This window comes from Melozone crissalis, unplaced genomic scaffold (genome assembly GCF_028551555.1).
Source record: "Melozone crissalis strain CALT ecotype California unplaced genomic scaffold, PUWL_Pcris_2 ptg000027l_1, whole genome shotgun sequence".
Classification (NCBI taxonomy): domain Eukaryota; kingdom Metazoa; phylum Chordata; class Aves; order Passeriformes; family Passerellidae; genus Melozone; species Melozone crissalis.
This window is the reverse complement of record NW_026535805.1, coordinates 2909890-2930786: the sequence shown is the minus strand read 5'-3', so window position 1 is coordinate 2930786 and position 20897 is coordinate 2909890. Positions and strand designations below refer to the sequence as shown.

The 20897-nt window shown below is 40.6% G+C and overlaps 1 protein-coding gene across 10 annotated transcripts in view; it reads right to left on the bottom strand.

The window, feature by feature from the left end:
* The window catches only part of ESRRG (estrogen related receptor gamma), a 368263-nt gene that overhangs the window by 306053 nt on the left and 41313 nt on the right, over positions 1-20897 (bottom strand). The window contains exon 3 of one of the 10 annotated variants that reach the window (XM_054279743.1): positions 19267-19310. The exons of the other annotated variants lie outside the window; for them this stretch is intronic. The gene's annotated coding sequence lies outside the window, so the exon portion shown is untranslated. The remainder of the gene's footprint in view (positions 1-19266; positions 19311-20897) is intronic. 10 annotated transcript variants of the gene reach the window in all.

Sequence of the window (20897 nt, the reverse complement as noted above, 5' to 3'; positions counted from 1 at the left end):
GCAGTTGTGTATTTTTTAAAGAAACTAACAGCTTGTTCCCTTTAGTCTCTGCTTACAAAATAAGTACATTGATTTGATCTTTTAAACATGTTTCTATATCCTCTCCATTTCATCTATTACTGAGGGAGGGGGGGAAGTGAATCTAAATGTCTGTTCCATTTAATTCCCCACAGATTTAAAATGCAAGGAAATTCTAACTAAAAAAAGGGGGGGGAAAAGCAGGAAAAAAAGAGCAGCACTGTCTAAAAGACTTGTTCCTCAGCACATAGGAAGTCTGTGGCTAGAGCCAAGAATAGAGCCCAGAACCTGCAAGCTCCTGCACCAACACTGCACTCCTTTAAAGCACTGCATTATTCAAGGAGCACAACTGTGCCAAAGCTTACCTGCCTTGAAAGACTGGCCTCTGAGGAGGCTCTCCTCAATATTAACATAACCATTCCACAGAAACTATTGTTTTCTCAGCCCAACATCACTTGGTTCGGCATCCTTCCTTTTGTTCAACCAGAAATAGCCAGTTGTCCAAATAACAGCCAAGGAGATTTTGGGGATTTTTTAAGAGAGGGGGCATATCTCACATAAAAGTAATCTCAACACTTCTATGAATTTTGGAGCTAGTAAGCACTATAAATTCTGTTTAAAGGGGTGACAGGTTTGGTGAGACATTAATTCCCACTGCAGGACAGTTCTGTGGTCACACCCTACCAAAACCATTCCCTTGTTATCCTCAGCTGCCCAGGCTGCTCCCAGCCGTGCTGCCTGGCACGCGCTTCCCAGCAGAGAGGGATGGATCTGGGCACGGGGAGGCAAGGTAAAGGAGAGGGAGGGATGATGCTGGTTGTGGATGTTAAATAAACAATTTTTTCTTACAACAAACCCTGGCGCCTGTTCTCCCCATGTCATGGCCCATGATGACTTAGTGCCTCCCAAGCATGACCAAGCGATTAGTGCAGCCGTGTCGCTGCATCTCAACAGTAATGGGGGCTCTCTTTCCATTTGCCTCCTATTGAAATCTAAGCGCTCCATTGGCCTGTGCATTTTCAGCTTGATGAATTCATTATTCCCCACCTTTATCTCTTTTTTTCACTTTTAGCTCCTTTCTCAGGCCAGAGCTCTCCCAAAAAGCGGGGTGACTGTTTCTAGGTTTTCCCTCTCTGTGAGGGGCTGGGTTTTTTTCTCTCATTCTAGGCGGATGTCAGAAAATGTGGCATTGACTCATCTATTTCAAACAGCATTTCAGTATACTTTTGGATCTATGTATATTAGACAGCAAACAATCACAACACTTGGCTTATTTATTTATTTATGTGGTAACATCCTTCAACTAATGATATCAGGGAAAATACAATTTCAAATTCAGAGGCAAGAAAACCATTCAATTCATATTCCCCAGCAAACAAATGATACCACATAAATAAAATACAAAACTATTCAACTGTCATTAAAAATGTGACACTCATCCAAAGTAGGAAATTCAACAATGTGGTTGTTGCATTTTCTCTTTAAATATTTACGTGGTATGGAGATAGGATTAGGTTACCCGAGGCTTGAGTTTTCTTGGACATGTTCTTTTTCCCTCCTCAAAGGTATGACTAGTTGAACAGAAGGGACTTTGGCTGTCTGGCATTTTTAAGTGTCTGGAGGCTTTTTTGTTGCATAATAGGTCTGATACACTCAAGACAGTTACTGTTATAAATCCCATATAGAAATAAAGGCCCATTATACATCAAACAAACCATAAATTGTGTTTAACAGGTGCAAGTTTAGGAATGCCTCTGTGTTGTGGTCTAGTAAACAGAGCAGCAAAGAAACATCTGAGCCTGCAGTCTAGTTCTATTTCTATGACAGGTGTTATCTTTCTGCTTCCATTTCCTTCATAAAACAAGGATAACCTTATTCCATATTAAAATAAAGCTGTCATTATCTGTTTGAACTGTAGAAGAGCCTACAAAAGTCTCTTGGATGAGGTTCTTATTACACTAGATGCTGTACAAACACTGAACCACATGCCATTATAACGTGGGAGTGGCATGCTATTAATAATACATTAGGACACTTTGGAAAGATTAAGCAGAAGAGTTATTTTAAAATTCTTATTCATGTCCTCCACGTAAAATAGAATGAAATTTGAACAAATAGGTAAGGAAGCTATTTGCAGAATGCTGGAACATCCTTCTGGCTCTGTGAATACACAAATGCTGTGCTGGTTACTCTGCAGAGTTAAGTAGAAGTAACCAGCAATGACATGTTCTTCTACTGACTCTGCCACTTTACCTCTAACTCTTTTTAAACCCATTCATTTCAACCCAATTGTCACTCAAGTGGATACAGTATATCACAGGGACCTAATATGGTCCAATTAAGGAAGACCCGGCCAAGAGAGGTTTTAACTGGGTTTAAGGGCAGGAGTGATTATTGCACTTGATAGACTTGGGAAGTGGGGGAAATTATAATTTATTACTTATGTGCAATTTTGACATTATTGTTAACATATATTCCCCCAGAGCCTCGGATGGACATATTTTGGAAAAATCAAATCAATAAGTGATTTAATATCTGTCAAGTGCTTTGGGATCTTTATTTGAAATGCGTGTTACAAGAGCAATATCTTACTCTCAACTCCTTAGCGTGCAAGCATGCCTTCTATTAATACTAGAACCCTTTGGAACCATTAGAGTTTATCAGCTAAATACATATTTTGGCACATTAACTAATTTTTGATTACCCAATTAGACTTTAACAGCTCCATCTATCATGTAAATTTTTCTTAATGTGCAGATTATGGACCCAATAGAACTTAATGGAGCTCCTTACAGTGTTCTGAGTCGATGCAGCTGGCACATGGACACTGAGGAAAGTGTTTGCCTCCAAAGTGAGAATAACACACCTCTCTTCCCACTTTGCTAAGGGGTGTTACAGACTAAGTCAACCCTGGGCACTGACACAATGCAAGAGTCCCAAATGGGATCCAATTTATACCATTTGATATCACATACCTCCACTTCTGCCATTTCATCTCAAAATCACATCTCCTTCAGTCAAACGAGTCTCTACCACACAAATGAAAACCCAGGGCCATTTGATCTTTACCTGTGTCATGGTAAACTGTGACAGTCACCAAAGGTTACTGAGGGGATGGCCACGGCTGTGGGAAGCTGCTGGTGACTTCTGCTCCTCACGGCTACATGTGGCACAGAGGACATGCTGGGGACAGCGCCTCGGTGGCACATGCTGCTGGGCACATCCTCTTCCCCACTGTCTCTCAGAAGAGAACACATGGGCCACACTCAACCCTGGATCAGCCTTTCCCTGTCCCTCTTGCATGAGTGCTATGCTATTTATCTTGTTGTCCGCCCCCAGTGTCCCAGATCACCTCCCATTCCCCATGCTCTGTTCCCCTACTGGACTATGGGATGGAATGAATTACACATTTCCTCATGAAAACATGGATACTTAAGAGCTGCTTGAAGGAAGAAGATTACTCAGATCATTGGAACAACAGCTGCACAATAGATAGAACAAAGCAGTTGGCAGAGAGAAAAAAACTAAATATTTAAGTAGCAAATCTAGCATCCCCTAGTCCTGAGGAATAATGCACGGTCTGGGTTTAATGCTACCCATGCTTGGCAGAAGACTGAATACAGAACCTTTGCTCAGAACCAGAAAACAATTAAAAGTTAGAAATTAAATGCAGAACTGCAGGATACATTCTGCTCCAATGCCTTTGCACTTAGATCTGCTAAAAATGTCCAGCTATGCATGTAACAACTACTCTTGTTGGGCTGTCTCCTCTGCTGAAAACTCACTGCCATTAGAAGCAAAGCAGACTAAAACTGATGAAAATAAAGGCTGCATTCACCCACACAAGAACAAATATTTCCCTTGTTAAAGTAAACACTTCTGAAGTTATCTAATGCACTGTTAACTGATTTAATTATTTTGTGAATCTCTCATTGCTCTCAGCCTATACAGTGAAGCGCTTTCAGCTGCTCCCAGTTAGTTTCACTTTCTTTCTTCCTTTCTCTCTTCTTCACAAGCTGCAAGCACAACACTGGAATGCTTTTATATCACAAAAATAATTCAGTTACCATTCCTTTCCTATGAGAAGTTCCTTTTCTCTTGCTTCTGTGAGAAGCAGTTTTTAAAAATCCTATTTGTTTCCTTACAATGCTCCTTTAACAAAGCACGATTGTGCCTCTTAAGGAAATAAGTTTTCCCTTTCTGCATATGGTCTCACCCTGTCAGTGTTTCCATTATTTTCCTGCACAAAGTCCTTCCCTGATGTCTTAACTCAGAGCAGCCCTCATTGCTGGCGGGGAGCACGCAGTCAGCCTGTCCTGCTGCCGCCAGCTCCTGTCAGACCATCCCTCCTCTCTGTCTGCAGTGGATTTTGGAAGAGACAGACCTTGAAGGTAGTTTAATATCACTTAAAACACCCCAAACAAACATTCATACATTGTAAGTGCTGCCTGAGAAGATATTAATATTGCTGCTAAATGCAGTGACTGGGTTAATCTGTTCCTGTATCCTGCATCCTGCCAGCCAGCCTCCTGAGTATGACCCACAGAAGTGTACCTCTTTTCAGAACAGAGAGTATGCAATGCTTTGCTAAAGGAAAAGGGAGATTTACCCTGCACTGCAGCTCTCAAACAAGGTCCTTTCTCCTTGAGTGCCAACCCTCGTTTCTGCTGGAGGAGCTCAGAGAGCTCAGCACGAAGGCAGCGGTCCCAAAATGCTGCACCAGGAGCTGCCGAGCAGCACGAGAGCCCTGCGTGCTCTGCCTCCCTGAGGAACAGGCCCTGAGCAGGCACATTTACATCACTGGCTACGTCAGTCCTGGGAGAATAATGTGATTTTTGTGCAAACAATGCTTGTAAACAGTCATAATGACACAAACCACAGAACAGCTACCATTGAGAGGAGAAAATGAAAGCTTTTTTAATCTACACATTTAGATGATTTCCTCTGCTGTGATAACTTAGTGCTCATTCAGTCCTGCAATGCAAAAAATATCTCCTATGTTGAGAACTTCTATCTTTTTGCTATAAAGTTCACTTTTTTTTTTTCTCAGCCATTACTCTTACCTAATTTATTTTTCCATTTAATTTCTGGGAGCTGACCTTCCTGGAAGAAACTCTGGGTGCCTGAGCAGTTATATTCCTTTTACTATAACTTGGCTGCATGAGGAAAAACAAATGGAGGTATACATTTTTAATCACACATAGGAATATTTCAGGTGTGCTCCTTTTTTTTTTTGCTATATATTTGCGAACATTACAGGCCCTGTTAAGATCCTCCCTGTTGTTTTTCCAGCTACATTGTACACTCAGCTCAAAGTGCAACTAATATGTTTGGCATACAGAGAGTGGTAGGAAACACTTTACAAGTTTATCTGATGTTTTAAGATTTGATATTTGATACACAAAGTATCACCCACTTCTCAGTCAACGGGTTATGTGTTGTTCTAGGGGTCATAACTAAAGTTATTACCTTCTATGGTAAGTATTCCAAATTTACAGTATTTCCCACTGAAGTAATTGGGGAAAAAACAAACAAACAAACAAACAAAAAAACAACAACAAAAAAAACCCCCACAAGTACTATTTCACTATTTAAGAGCGAGACATTTGGACTGTAAGCATTACAGTATCTAAGCTTTCAGCAGTAATTTAATTACTGAACTCAGAGCCCTGTTTCGTAAGCTTGAGAATCCGGCTGCTCCCCAACCCTGAAAATGTCTACACACAGTATGTTTTTCAATTCTGACTTGAAAATCCACATAACATTAGAGCTGCATCTCTCCTCACAACCCCATTTATCCCTCTGCAAAGGAGTGGACAATGTAACATTCAGTGTGCCCAAACCTCCCAGGAGCCATAAACTACCTCTGCCTAAGTCCCTGAGCAGCAATAGCCACAGCATGAGGCTACAGGGAGCACTCACCATCAGGGTCAGCATTTGTTCTCATGCAGAAAGCACCCAGTGCTGCTGGCGTCCAAAGGCACTCTTTTGTTCCTCCTGTGACAACTTGTTTCATGTAAAATAAAACTCAGAAACGGTATCTTTCATCAGTCACTCTCCCTTCTCCCCAAGGCGGGGGGATGCTCCAAGTCAGCACAGTCTGTTCCTCAAGATCTGAGCACCCCTCTGTGAAATGCCAAACTCACACATAAATGCTGAGCATCGTCACTGCACTGACCTGTGAGCTCTTTACTACCTCTGGAGTCAGGGACTCGGTCTACTATTTCTGGGTGGCCCATAATGACTTTTTAAGTCACTCTCTTAACTGTGGCATCTGCTGTACCCATTTAAAACCGGTTTATGGGTAAAACACATAGCATGTAATTATGAGTTAGACATTTTCACATCTCATTTACACATCTCCCACCCAACCACGTATCAGATATCACCTTTTATTTCTTGGATCCCCATACAAACTTATCAAGTACTCCATACTCCCTTCCCTGTTTTACCACAGTGCACCACACAGCCATCAGGACATCAGGTGCTAACTACAGCACTGCACAATCACAGTCTCCATGAGGAATGTCTTGCTTTAATAGAGAAATAAAATGATATAAGGTCATAAGCTAAGACTATCATAAAGTGCCTTGCAGGTACCCTATACTTAAATACTCCCATGCTACCTCTTAACTATAAGTGAGGCAATTTGCCTAATGCCTATAGAAGTGACACAATTAATTCCCCTCCTTTAAATAATCCTATTCTTTCCTCTCTAATGTGCCTCTGTAGAAAGACTGTTTACTAAAATAAAACAAATTTTTCAAAAACTGTATTCTTAGCATTAGAAATAGCACAAGTCTAAAAAGAAATTTAGGAATTCCTTTGTTCGCTGTGTTCAGAAAACCACTGGAGACCCCTTTCTCTCTGCAATGGAGACAAAACCCCACAGCAGTACTATGAATTCTGTAAACACACTCGGTGGACTGTATGCAAGTGGCCTCAGCCATAAACAGCAGCCTCAGCATCTTTCTATTCATGTTTCCTGTTAAATACCTGCAAAGGAACCAACAACCTCCAAACCACACCTCCCAGATAAGACTTGAACCTTTCTGTCCTGCTAGCGCAGCATTTCCATGTTACTCCTCATCCTAGCATTTTGCACACCATTGGAAGCAAGGTGGGCTAGGGTCCATGAGGGTCACCTCGTGGATGGTGGATAAAAGGATGTTCTGATTCTTTTCAAAAATCCCAGTTTGAAGCATTTCCCACAGGGAAAGCATTGGATGTTGAGCAGTATTGCTTAATGCAATGTACCTTCCATGTGGCCAAGGGCATGGACATCTTGTAGTACACATAGAAAGCTGGAAAATCAGCACTTATTCATCAGTCATATGTTCAAAAAACAAGGAGAAAAGACCCACACAATTACCTGTACCTCTGTACTGAATAGTACAAACCCAGTCCAACATACCAGTACCATCGTCTTCTGCAGGAAGAATTTTTGGTAGAGCAAGCAAACTATTCTCACACTGGGACATTGCCTCTCCCTGTTTACCACAAATGCCAGACACTTTAGAAATAAACTCGACATTTGTTCTAGAAAAAAATCAGAATAACAATAAATGTTATACTGTTATCTCAGAGTTGTATCACACTAGGAAAAAAAATCTGAGTTATTTCACCTGAAAATTAAACATGGAGTCCCTTAATCAGCAAGTACTGGATAGTAAATATATTACCTGAAATTTTACTCCACTAAAAGGATGAGAAAAGGAAAATAAGAGTAGTTTAAGTATATACTGACATGTCCTACTAGACTTTAAGTACATCTTACTGTCTAGTTTCTTATTAAGCAGTATAAACTATGCCTGTCATGTGCAATCACTAGCTGAAAACAATCAGCAAAACAGGGATTTTATGGTATAAATTAACATTGGTTCCACTACTGCCAGGGGAAGTTTTAGCCATCAGCTTCAGCCAGTGCAGTATCTGCCCTCAAATCTTAATAGAAATGAAGTTTCAGTAGTTTACCAGACACATGTGGATGCTGATTCTTTCCAAGGTTTTTTACTGGATAGAAGTTTTATTTCAGATGAGCAATTCACCTGTTTTTCTTTTGACCCACTGGCAAGCAAACTGGGAACACACCACCTTCTCACAACCATGATTCTTAAACAGATGGTTCAAAGCACAGAAACCTGGCTAGGAGTGTTGTTAAAATGTCTTGATGCCTTTTATCCCCATGTGCCTCCAGGCAGGACCATTTATGCCTGAAAAATTTCCAACAGAAGAAATTCCACAACATCCCTAATTTTATCTGCTTTAGAAGGTTATTGCTAATACCTAATGTGAATTTTGTTTGGTCCTGTTGAACCAGTTACATCCCATACCCTTCCATTTCTCACCAAGAAGAATTTTAATGGCCTTCTTTTCCCATAGCCTTTTGTATTCTTACTACCCTTTGCCATGTTGTCCCTCAGAGATCTCTTTTTCTGGCCAAGCACCCCCAATAACTTCAGTATTTCCTGACAGGTCACATTTCCTCGCTCTCTTATCACCCTCGTTGCTTTTGCTTTGGACTTTCACCAAATCCTCTGTAGCTTGTATGGGCTGTGCTGCCCAAATCTGTGCTCAGAGGTATGGCTGTGCCCCTACCAGAGGCATGAGGAGCACAAGTCACCCCATACCACACAAGGGCTGTATTTTGTATTACATCTTCATCACTCCTCACCAAGAAAAGTTCTCAATTCCAACATGAACACTTCTGCCAGCTTCACAGTAACTCTTAAATTAACTAGAACCTTTAACATTGTAAACAGCACTAAATTAGAAGTCACACCTAATTGGCTATCTTCACTTAGCCTACACCCCAAAATGACAGAACTCCTGGAAATACATAAACACAGGCATGCATACACAGCCCAAGCACAATTAACAGAGACTTAATCTAGTCTATATTCAGAGGTGGATGTACAGAGGTAAATAATGTACAGATATAATATAAACACCCACACACTGAGTAGGTCTGTAACTGAGTAGGTCTGTAACTGGCTTCTGAGTAACTGAGAGGTTTATCTAAGTGATTAAGAATACCAAAACTTTTCCAGCGCCAAACAGAGGAGAAAAAATTAGATAGCTAAATATAACCACAGATAAAATCTGATCTCCTTCATTTATAGTTCTGAATCTAAATAAATGTATATGTGGAAGAGATCTTTAGCATGTCCACTGCCTGTTCTTCCTTCATGTAAACAGGTTGAACTCCTCTGAAGTAGTCAAACATATATGTAAATATGTTTGTATGTGTGTGTAAACATATTTAATGGAAATGGAAATACAATAAAGGCCCTTGTTGGCTCAGGTCTTGCAGGTAATTGCAATAACAGAAAAGCAAGAAAACTAATAAACTGTAGTTACTTACTATGCAATAAATATATAACTATACTGTAATTACAGTACCTGATTATTGATGTACTGTAAAATAAACTGTTATCAAGTTTTTTTACTGTTCCCTTCTATTTACAGTCATCTCTGATAAAGACTAAGCTTCCCAAAAAATGCATGATAAAGCTTCTTATCAGAGGTTTTAATGCCTCTAATAACTACTGTAATTCTGTGTGATTTAGTGCTTTGAATAATCCACCAGGATTTTTCTCTAGATCTTTAAAAGGATTGTAATGTGTACAGAGGTGTCGTAGTGATTAAATTTACAGGACACTTACCAAAACAGTGATAAGACAGGATGTTTAATTAACACATGTACACGTTGTTCAACTGTACTATCATGCAAAAATGGAAAGACCTGAATGAGACCCCTATTTTCCTTTCAAAATGTTAAAAAAAATTAAACAAAGGATTATCCTCACTGTACAATATAGGAGCAAATATTCTGAGGGCAACAGCAAATCCAGGCAGCACCTGAGAGTGGTACCAGTCTGGTGTTGCATACTGGGTAGAGCCAAGGTCCTGGTAATTCGAGCTGGATGCCCCAGACAGAAAGGAAAAAGCAAGCATAAATATGGCAGTACATGGGAATTCACCAGCTGAGTTTGGAGATGTCATTCTTTGGCTGGTGGGTAGTTCAAGGACATTGCAGTACTCCTCAGCTATAATGCTTGAAAATATCAATGCTTTTAAGGCTCATTGACAAAAGTCATTGCAGAAAACCAGCTGAAGGTTACCTTATCAGATGTTTTTGAACTCCATGTCTCAGAAATGCACACAGGCATTCTAGAAAATCCCTTTTCCCTCCATCAGTAGATTTACCTAATGGCCGAGGCTATCCCTTATTTATATAACAGATAAGTAAATTTAACTTAAGCAAAGAAGCGCCCCAGCAGACTAAACCCCAACAGAAAAGGGCAGCAGAGTCAACCATATAGTGAAAAGTGGAAGACAACCTTTATCTCTCTGAGGACTCTTTCCACTTTAACTTCTACTGACATTTTGTCCACTGTGGTGCTAATAAAAAAACCCCTTAAACTGATAGAGAAATCTAAAGGTGATACCGTATACAATCCAAAGATGAAACAGAAAAGTCAAAAAGCTCATACAACCCATATTCCCACTGGGGAAATAGTCTTTTTAATATTAGAATTGTTTGTACTTTGAAATTGAAATCCCGACATCTGCAAGTGCACGCAGCTGAAGTAGATTTCATTCCTGGATGGGCAAGTGCCAGGCAGTAACAGGGCATGAGAACAGACTTTGGCTCCATGAACGGAAACATAAACCTCTCCTTTGTAAAAATTATTCTTAATGATCTCAAAGGCCCCCTGGTTTAGTATGGAAGATGAGTGCTGCTTTCCTTTAGAATGAATCCCACGTATTTTGTATCACAGTCCTGGCACAGGGCTACAAAGATGAAATCATTCCTTGACCATCACTGTGGGCACGCCTGCTCTGATCTGCAGTGCAATGCAGGGGCACACAAATACTGGAAATGGTGTAACTGCCTCATTACTGTGCTCTGCACAGGCTTTTATACCCTGGTTCTCAGCAGGACTAATTATTCTAAAAGAAGCATCACACTACTGCAATTATCCTGCTCCCAAAACCTGAGTTACATCATTTAGGACACTGTGCTTCACTATTCTGACACATCCATGCAGCTTCATTTTTTGCCATAAAGAATTTTACTGGGGGAAAAAAAGTTAAGAACAAGCTTAGGGATCACAAACCACACAGAAGACAAACACTTAAATATAACAGGAATAGGGATAAGGCACTGAGGGTGTCAAAAATCACATGCTCCTGAGTCTGACTGCTTATTTACCTGGCACACAGGGCTGCTTACCTGCATAACCCCTTCTCTGCAGCAAGTGAAGGTGAAAGTGTGGGAACTTTTCTTTCTTTGCTGGCAGTATTACCTCAGAGTGTGGGCAGGGACACTACAGGAATATTTTGTTTTTCATCTCCATCATCAATAAATTACTAGGGTAGCTTTCAGGACTCTCAGAAGGTGCTTGAAACCTATGGCCCTTTGGCTGGCTACTCTCTGGATGGACCAGTATGCATGATGCCCTCTTGCATAAGGCTGCAGTCCTTTTGCAGAGGGAAGAGCTGACTTTTTAAATCAAATATACAAGTTTCTCCTGTATCATAACCTCCTTCCCTTCCTGGGAAAGAATTTACAGTAGTAAACATTATTTAATGTCCCTACTGAGGGATTGGCAAATAAGAAAACATAGCATTTACTCAGTGACTCAGAAATTAGCAGACCAGCCTTAGTCATTTTCTCTATCTCTCATTAATTAATCAGAAAATTTCTCAACGTTTCAAAACAAGTCTGTTCTTTCCTTCTCTGCCCAGCAAAACTACAAGCTTCATCTGGATGTGATGGTTAACCACATTGTTGTTGTATTTCAGCATTAGATGGAGAACAACTAGATTTGCAGCTCAAAAAGAGTGTGAGGGGAAGAAAAAAATAAGACAGAAAGAAAGAGAGAAAGAGAAGAGGGAAAGGGGGAAAGAAAGAAAAGGTACTCCCCTTTCAGCCAAATGACTCAGACTAGTCATCTTCACAGCACAGAACCCAAATTATTTGTGAAATCCTCAGAAACACTGGTGATTCAGCCAGCTGCACGGAGGGTAGTCTTGTTCTCCGCTAAAACAACCTGATTTAACTCCCCCTGAGTACTAAGTCATCCACCATCTTGAAGTGTATCATTTTGAAAGTTCAATATGTATGAAAGCATGTCCAGCTTGCCTTCTCTTAAAGAAACCTTCCTTACCTTTATGATCCTCCCCCTGCTTTTTGCCTTGCTCCAGAGACACAAGGCACAGAAGGCAACGGAACGTATTTCACCAGAAAATCTGGGCCATCCCCTTTGTTATAACAGAAACAAAACCACACTTGTTTTGATGTACCTATGTGCATTTAAAGAATTACTAGCAGAACATAAAACAAAGTGTAGAGGACTATTTGAGGTCTGGGTGTTCCAGATACTGTTTCTGAAGCTGCTATGGATTTCAGTGGGAGCACTGCACATTGAATGGCAAAGGGGAGCATCTCCCAGACCAGAGCTAACCCAGGGTAGTGCACAAAGGAAAAGATGTTCACCTATGGAAGGCATATGCAAGCTGAACTGCATATGTTAAATTAAAGACATCTGCACTTTGGCAGAATTTGGACAATGACTCACTTTAATTATGTAAAAATTTCAAACGGGGCAAACTCCACTGTAGTGACTCACATTAGTGCTACCACATGATCTTCTGATAACTACATCAGTATATAACTCATGTCTCTGCTGCAGAGTTTCTACAGAGAGAATGACATATTACCTGACTAGCATTAAAAGGACTCCATGTTCCCAGCAATGACTGGTACATTAAGTAATGCTTCAGAAAGTAGCCTATAGTACACTGTAGCATATAGTACACCGAGCTATTTTTCCCTTGACACAAAACTGCAGTTCCTCTAATGACAATAATTCACCGTCATTCAAAAATCAATTTTCTGTTTGTGTTTTATTTCTTTAAATTTATAGAGTAGTGGGGAGAGATTCCAGAAGTAGAAACTTACATCATTTCCTTTTCCTAAGAAGAATTATGGTGCTGCAGACCTTCTAGGCTTCCAATGAAAGATGCTCCCACCCTGTCCTTATGTGAATGGCAAACACACCCTCACTCCCCTCAAGCACAACTTTCCATGTAGGTCTGACTGGTAAAGGTACCAGGACATTTCTTGCATTTTGATTCACAGATCTTCTTGGACTTTCCCCTGCAACCTCCTGCACTTTCCAAGTTGGTTTGGTTTGCTGGGCTCTGGTGTGGACTCTTAGAAGGAACTGATTATGCGCCTTACGTCAGACTAACAGGACTGATGACCTTGAAATGTCCACTGTGCAGAAAAGCTATTCTGCATTATTTCCCTCAGATTTTTAAAAATAGCAAAACACTGTATTACTTACCTCAGTGTTGTTAAGGAAAGGGGGGGGTCTTTTGCTGACTTGTATCAGGTTCCTTTTCTGAGCTCTCAGAGTTGCTGTTTGTATCCTGGAGTACCACTGCATTACATTACTATTAAACATCTGAAAAAGGGATGTACCCTACAAGGCTCTCTAGTCACTGTTTTCAGGCTTACTGAACAAGCTAGCAGGACCCTTAAGTATCAAAGAGATATACAAAAGGCATTTTCACTACAAAAGGAATGTGTTAATGTGACAAATAGAGCCTTTGTTAATTCCAGATGCTGACTATAGGTGTGAATGAGGAGTATGATGAATGGGATGATGAGGAGAAAGCAATCTTAATTGTGCAATTAGTTATGTTATGTTTGGGCAATGTTTTGCATAACAATTATAGGCTACTCTGAGACTAGTGGTACAAAATTATTACAGTCTTCCAAAGCAGTTCAAAAGCTAGGAAAGCCATTGCACTTTTTGAGAAACTCCTTCAGAAGGCTAATGAAAAATGTAAATGATGTCAAGTGGCCTTTATACAGCTTAAGTGTGCCATTGGGCTTGGATGGCAAGTGCAGTGTGCTTTCTCCAGCTGAGAGTGATAAGAAGTAGCAAGTGCAGAGAATGTCCCAAGGGAATGCCCTGAGCCACAGCACTGCTAAAAGGTAAAGGAGTGAAGTCTGGCTTCTGAGTGACAGAGCTGGTAGGAAATGCTTGAAGGTGTTGGGACCACTGTGTATGTAACAGGCTGGCTAAAAAAGTGAGCAAGAGGAGAGGAGTCACATTATGCTCCTGTTCCTTCCTAGCATTTACCAAAGAGAAAAAAAAAGCATCTTGATTATTCTATACCCTCTCATCCCACCTTTGACTTTTTTCTATTTCAAAGCACAATTTAACTTTTTTTTCTAGGGGTTCACACAGAAGCTAAATTTAAAATTGGAATGCAGATTAAAGCTCACTGCTACAACTGTTCCTGGGGGTAGAGGTAAACTGCCCAGAATGTGATAACAACATGGGTGTTGAGTGATGATCTGCTCACAATCAACACATCCAAGCACACAAGAGTTCATTTCATCCTTGATCTCACCCCAGGGATCCACGCCAGTCATAGCTGATCCTGAGAAGTTAAAAACATACTGCCCCGTTGGCTCCATGATTATTCATGGGTTACCAGTGCTGGGGAGCAGGAGAGATGCCCTCACACACCACTCAAAGGTGTTAAACTGACACACATCATAGCTTCCCAAGGTTCTCCTCCCAGAGAATAACACCATCCAACAAGCCAAAATAATCCACTGACATCTGAATAGGAGGCTAATGAACATGAGGGGAAAGACTCAAGGTAAGACCTGTTCCTAAAACCTTTATTTACAAAGGATACCTTTAAGCCAGACTGCCCATTGCCTTTCAAACACAACACCAGAACAACCCCAGGAATGTTGTTTTTAAACAGCCTGTTCATCCCTTACTCAAATAAATACTAAGTGTATGGTGCTGCTAAGTCAAGTTTAGCAAAGGCATTTACTTCTGCACAGAAGCTCAGCCCCCCTGGTGCAGGAGAGCACATCAGCATGCTGTGATCCAGCTCCCATCCCAAGGGGATGAAGAAGACATCAGGACCAAGAAACAGGGCAGAGACCATTTATGCTGCACCCAACCATTTGGTTGGTTTTAATGTTTGGACTGGAAGTGGGAACAGTTTTTTAAAACTATTTTAGTCAGTGAAAGAAGAAAGAGGGTATCATGTGACTTTGCACCCTGGATGCTATTTGTAGAGAAGCCTTAAGTCACAGCTGGACTTCTACAAATTATTTATGATTGCAGAGTGATATTGAATATACAACTTGAGGGAAAATCACAGAGAGCAGGATTGTATGCACACAGAACTAAGCTTCATGTTCAGTCATATCTCTTCCAACTGACTGCAAGCAATACAGTCTTCTCTACAGTCAATATCCAAGGCTCAAACACCCCTTGGAAATTCATTAGCAAGCACAGCAACAGCAATCCTGAAAATAGCATCTTTCCATTCAGTGCAATGAGACATGCCTCACTATATTATATGTTCAAAGAGGGAAGGGCAATACTCTTCTAAACCTAGCTTCTCATGAGCCTGAATCCAATCACACATTCTCTTTATGACAGCCATCTCTCTTGGTGCTGCTCTACAAAATCTACATTGTATCAGCACCACCTCAAAGGTCGCCTGTGCTATTTCAATAAATAGAGAAACCATGGTTTCCTTAAACCACTTGCATTCCTCTTGCTGCAGTCATTTTGCCTCTCTTCTATGGTCTTCTTAGCCCACTTTCATATGAATGTCAGATTTTGCATTTGCTGTGTGCTGTCATCTAGACTCCCGCTGTAAAACAGTTTGTTTTTCCCCCAGTTGGTGCACCAGATTAGCATTCCCCCTCTCCCCCCTCCAGAACAGAATGTAATTAAAGATCATGGGAAAATAACACATACACTAGTCATAAAGTTAGAGAATTTCACGTTTGGTTCTGCTTTCCAATTTTACATGCTCCACTTCACTTCTGTATATAAAGAGAAATATAAATGGCTTTGGTCACTGGATATCTATTAACTCCTTGTACATCAGATCCTGTAAGACAGAGATGACAGCAAGATCCAGAGCGGCTTATGAGAAAGGGCCTGTGCCTCAGAGAATCACACCCAAGACACCCAAAAGGAAGTGTTTTGCCCAAATTGTTCCCTCTTTGCTTACTGTGAAAGGGTTATGAAACATAAGCCAGAACTGCCTCCTTGTTCAGAGTGTTCAGGAACAGGTTTCACCATCTAAGTGAATGTTGTCACCTGAGAAGCCTCTTAGGAAGCCTGCCTGTTCACACTGGAAGCCTTGAAGCCAGAGAACCCCTTGGGTCAGCAAAGGCCAGTGCTGGTGGCACAGCTGGTGTAAAGTACAGGATTGTTTTGTACATCCTCATCTCAGCAGAAGCACCTTCACCTCAGGGCTTTGGGTGCTAGAATGGAAACATTTAAGAGCTTACTGCCTGTGGCTGTAGGACTGAATGTCACCAGAAGAGAAATTACCTGCTTCTTAATTAAAAAAAAAAAAAAGCTTAAACTGTTTTTTTAGCAGAGATGAAAATACCATCAAATTGTCATTCATCACCACAAGAGTAAGCAAGAGGCAACTGTTGATCTTCAGTGTCTCCTGAAAGGTTCTGGAAAGGATAAAACCTACCAGGTGATCTTGTGCTGTGAAGGCAGGTGGCAGTGGGGAGGCAGCTCGGGATCTACATCCCAAGTTCTGCCACAGCTCAATCACATCATAACTTGTCTCCTTTCTCAAGAGGAGAGAAGGTAACTGAGGTCACTGAGAAAGATTATGTTTGTGCTGTGTGGTTTGACACAGTATCGCACAGACAGAATTTATGACTTGCCCAACCTATACAACACTGTCATTGGTGGATTTCTAGGAAAAAAACCTGATACCATGGTGCTTACTATACCTCAAAATTCCTCCCTCTTCCTCAGATAGAGAAGAAAGTTGATGTTCACCTTTACTGTAATTATTTTTATGAGAAGAAAGTAGATGTTCACCTTTACTGTAATTATTTTTTATGACAATTCTCTTCCATTAGTTTGAGGATCATAATGGAATAAACAGAAAAATGAGCTCCAGGCTGAGTGTTCTGCATTGTAATCTAAATTAAACTAGTATTACAAATTTGTTTACATATCTCAGTTGAGCTATGCAGTTTCAAAAGTTACTTGCTGAATTTAAACATCTCTCCTGATGCTACATTACCCACTATATGCAGTAAAATATATTCTAATGTAATATAACAAAACTGAAAAACCAATAAATGTTCCTATTTATTGAGAAATTGGACAAAAAATAGCTTATTGTCAGTTTTTAAAGACTGAAAATCAATAGATGATGAAAGGTTGTATTTTTTGTTACCATTAGACTGTTGACTCTAGCAATAAGTGAGATATGGATTATAACTGGGGGAGTAAAGAACTGGTGAGATATACAATTTGGAGCTTCTAGGGTTTTGTAGAAACTTAATTCCCAGTATTTGTGCAGCAGTGGCCATCTTGGCACTGCTGTTAATGGGCCCCAAGAGCACAGTTCCTCCATTTTGTTGACAAAGCCAGCTTTAAGTATCTTCCTGTCTTTACAAGCATTTCTAAATTAGGGGACTTTTAATCAGACTTGCATCTGCTGAGGGTCACAAGTAAAGGAGATCCAGCTTTCACATATATTCACATCGTACCAATCAAAAAAACAACAAACTAAAAAAATCCTCTAACAACACCATGAAACCCCAGTTATTAGAGTGTCACCTCCCAGCTGCCTCTGAGTCTCCCTGGGTGAGCTGCCAAGGGGGGTTCCCCAGGTGTGGCCCCACATAACAGCAACCACCACCCAACACCAGAGAGAAATCAACTTAAATCAGGTGTTCAAAAAACCTTTGCAAAAACCTCTAGCTCTTGTGCTATAGTTCCTGAGTCTGCCATCCTCACACACGTACGATTTTCCACATCTGGGCCCTGAGCACAGAGGTCCCATTCCAGCCTGCCATCTACACATGGTTCAGTCTTACCCTAAGTATGTGGGCAGAGAAAGGTCTGAAAAACACAGATTTTTAGCACCTGTTTTCCCAGAGGAATTTATTCACGGGAGTCAGTTTAAAACCTGAATTTCTATACTTGCTCAACAAAAAGCGCACAGCTGTGCAGAGGCTGGGAAGGCATTCTTGTCTCATGGAGCAAACATGGCAACATGGAATACTAAAAAAAATATAGTGATAAAAAACACTATAAACATAAGTGCTGTACCCAAGGTCCTTAAATAGTGATCCATGCCAAGATTTCTCCAAGTGAACCAGTAGGTATGACCATTACATATAAACCCAAATATAGATGTTCCACCCTGACTATATTTCTAAACTCTGGAACAGAGTCTGAAAGGATGCCAATTACAATAGGGAGTTGGGGCTGCTTTTAGGATTTATATTCTCTTTGTATGTTTCATAATCACCCAGCAGCTCAGATCTTGCTAGATGGGGGTAATGCAGAAAATGCCTATACTGCCTTCAGATACACAAATGTTCTTCTCTGGAAAAGTGGGCAGAGACCACTGGGCCTCGATGTGATGGAGAACTAGTAAAGCCAGCTGACCTGCTTCTGCAGTATCTGAATTACAAATTCAGAGAAGTGTGCAGTTAAAAGTCTACAGAAAGAAAACTCCCCAAGACCTGGAAGGAGCTGACAGTGTGCAGAAATGGCCATCCTACTGCTGGCCTCAGTCCTGTGTTTCCCTGACATAAAACGTTTGCTTCAAACCAAGGATAGCACAGAGAGAACTAATTTCCATATCATGGTTCCCTTCTGTTTTACCAGGTAGGAAGCTATTTCTAAAAAGGGGCTGTTACCACGTCTGCATAATCACATACCAAAAAAAGATTAATGTTGCTCCTGTAAGCTTTTGCTTAAGTATACCATGGAAAATAACTTTGATGAAATAATTTGCCCAGAGCACTGCTTGTCTGGAAGATTTCTATAATTTAACCGCAGTTCTGTAAATAATTTGGTGATAGACAGGCCATCAGCATAATTTGGTGCTAGACCCATGCAATGATAAGGAAATGGCCAGCAGGCCAAAATTAAATCAACTGGGACCTAGTATGTACAATGCACATTTAAAACCAGTCTAAATCTATTATTTTTTTGAATATTCTTACTCATTTTAAAGGAAGATACTGATTTTTGCATTGGGAATTAACACAAAGAAATGTCATGCTTCTTCCCTGAGAGGAAAAGATCACCCACACAGTGTTAATCCTGCAGATCTCCACGAAGATGTACAATATTTTTGCACTGTAACATCCCAAACTATAGCATTTTGTACCACTTTTGGACTTACCAGTAACTTTCACCAAAGTATCTCAGTTCTCCTGTGCTGATAACCTGTAAAATAGCAAAAGCCATTGCCCTGATTTTTACTCAAGCTGTAACCAGGTCTGCAAGATAAGAGGTACAAAATTGTATGCATGGTACATTGCACCTTTAATCATCTACCTACCTGAAATACTTAAGCAAGTAGTTAGACATCTAAATGGTTCAACTACAGGCTTAAAATAAATGAGTTTTGTAGTACATGACTGTGTCCACATAATTTGAAAACTGGCATTCACATCCCATCTCAAGCAAAGAATCATTTTAGCTACAGGCAGATCAGAAACCTAAGTCAGTATTACAGCCAAGAACAGGTCTAAGATTTAGTATTTCAGCTGAGAAGAGGGGAGAACAAACGACTGCAGGATGCTTCCCACTGCACTGTTTCATTTCTGGACAAACATTCTGCCATTAGAAATGTCCACAATTAGCATTGCTTTCCTTTTTCCACATCATCATAATGTAAATGGAGGTACATTCTGGAAACCTTCAATGATGTTACCAAATGAGAAAAAAATGGCAGGGAAAATAACATGCTTTAGGCAACAAAGCCATCCCTCTCAGCTCTACTGAAAAAAGGCCTCAAGAAGCAGACACATTAATATTTTTTAGCCAAAAATACAGAGAAGGAGGTGAAGTAGATGGGTTAAAAGCCAGCAAAAAGTAGTATAAAAAAGCCCACCAGGTATTGTTGCAAGAACCTCTAGATAAGCATCTTAAATCAGAGTAAATTACACACCTCATGCTGGTGACTCGGTCATGGGAAATTATGAAGCTACGTGATGTCTCATTTGTTGTGCTGAAAACAAATGTAAATAAATTACTGAGGGAATCTCATTTACATTTAGAAATTCATCCCGATGCATGACATGACTGCTGATGTTTTTTTAAATGACACTTTGAGAAGGAGTGCCACTATTAAAATCAGATTGTAGCCACCTCGGCGAGAGCCTGTGTGCGCGTGTCTGTTCACGAGTGTGCAACGGCAGATGTTCTAGAGAGATCTTTCAGCTCTTTGAAAAGAAGGCTTTCTTTTACTGCTGCACAACCAAAATGGTGGTGCCAGGAGGCAAAACCATTGATACGTGCTCTTCTGTGTATTCTCCCCTCTCCAGAGGGGGAAGCAGAAAGACACTGTTATGGATTGGCTGCTGCCACTACAACAGGAAGTGCAAATACTAAAATAGTGGGAACAGAAAATAGTGTGGCACATCCCTCCATTATCAAGTGTACTAAAACTTCTCCTTAAAACACACACACAAAAAGCCTTTCACTAAAGCTTTTATCTCCCCCCTCCACATCTCACATTTTAAGCTGTCACTGAAAAAATTGAGAAGGATATCCAGGAAGCCATAAGATGGAGAGCAAGTTGAACTGCTGTTAGCTAAGCAGCACACATTCAGGCAAATATCCAAATGCTTTAGGAGCTGTCATTCTCCATCCCGCGTGGGAAGGCTGCGAAGAGACGGACTTGCTCGTATCATGATTGCTCTTATTATTACAGCAGTGAAAACACTGCATACTAATGGATGTGTTTGCAGAAAAAAAGACTGTTAGATGGCTTTTTCGACTCTGTGCCTGGCTGTCTGGGCTTCAGTA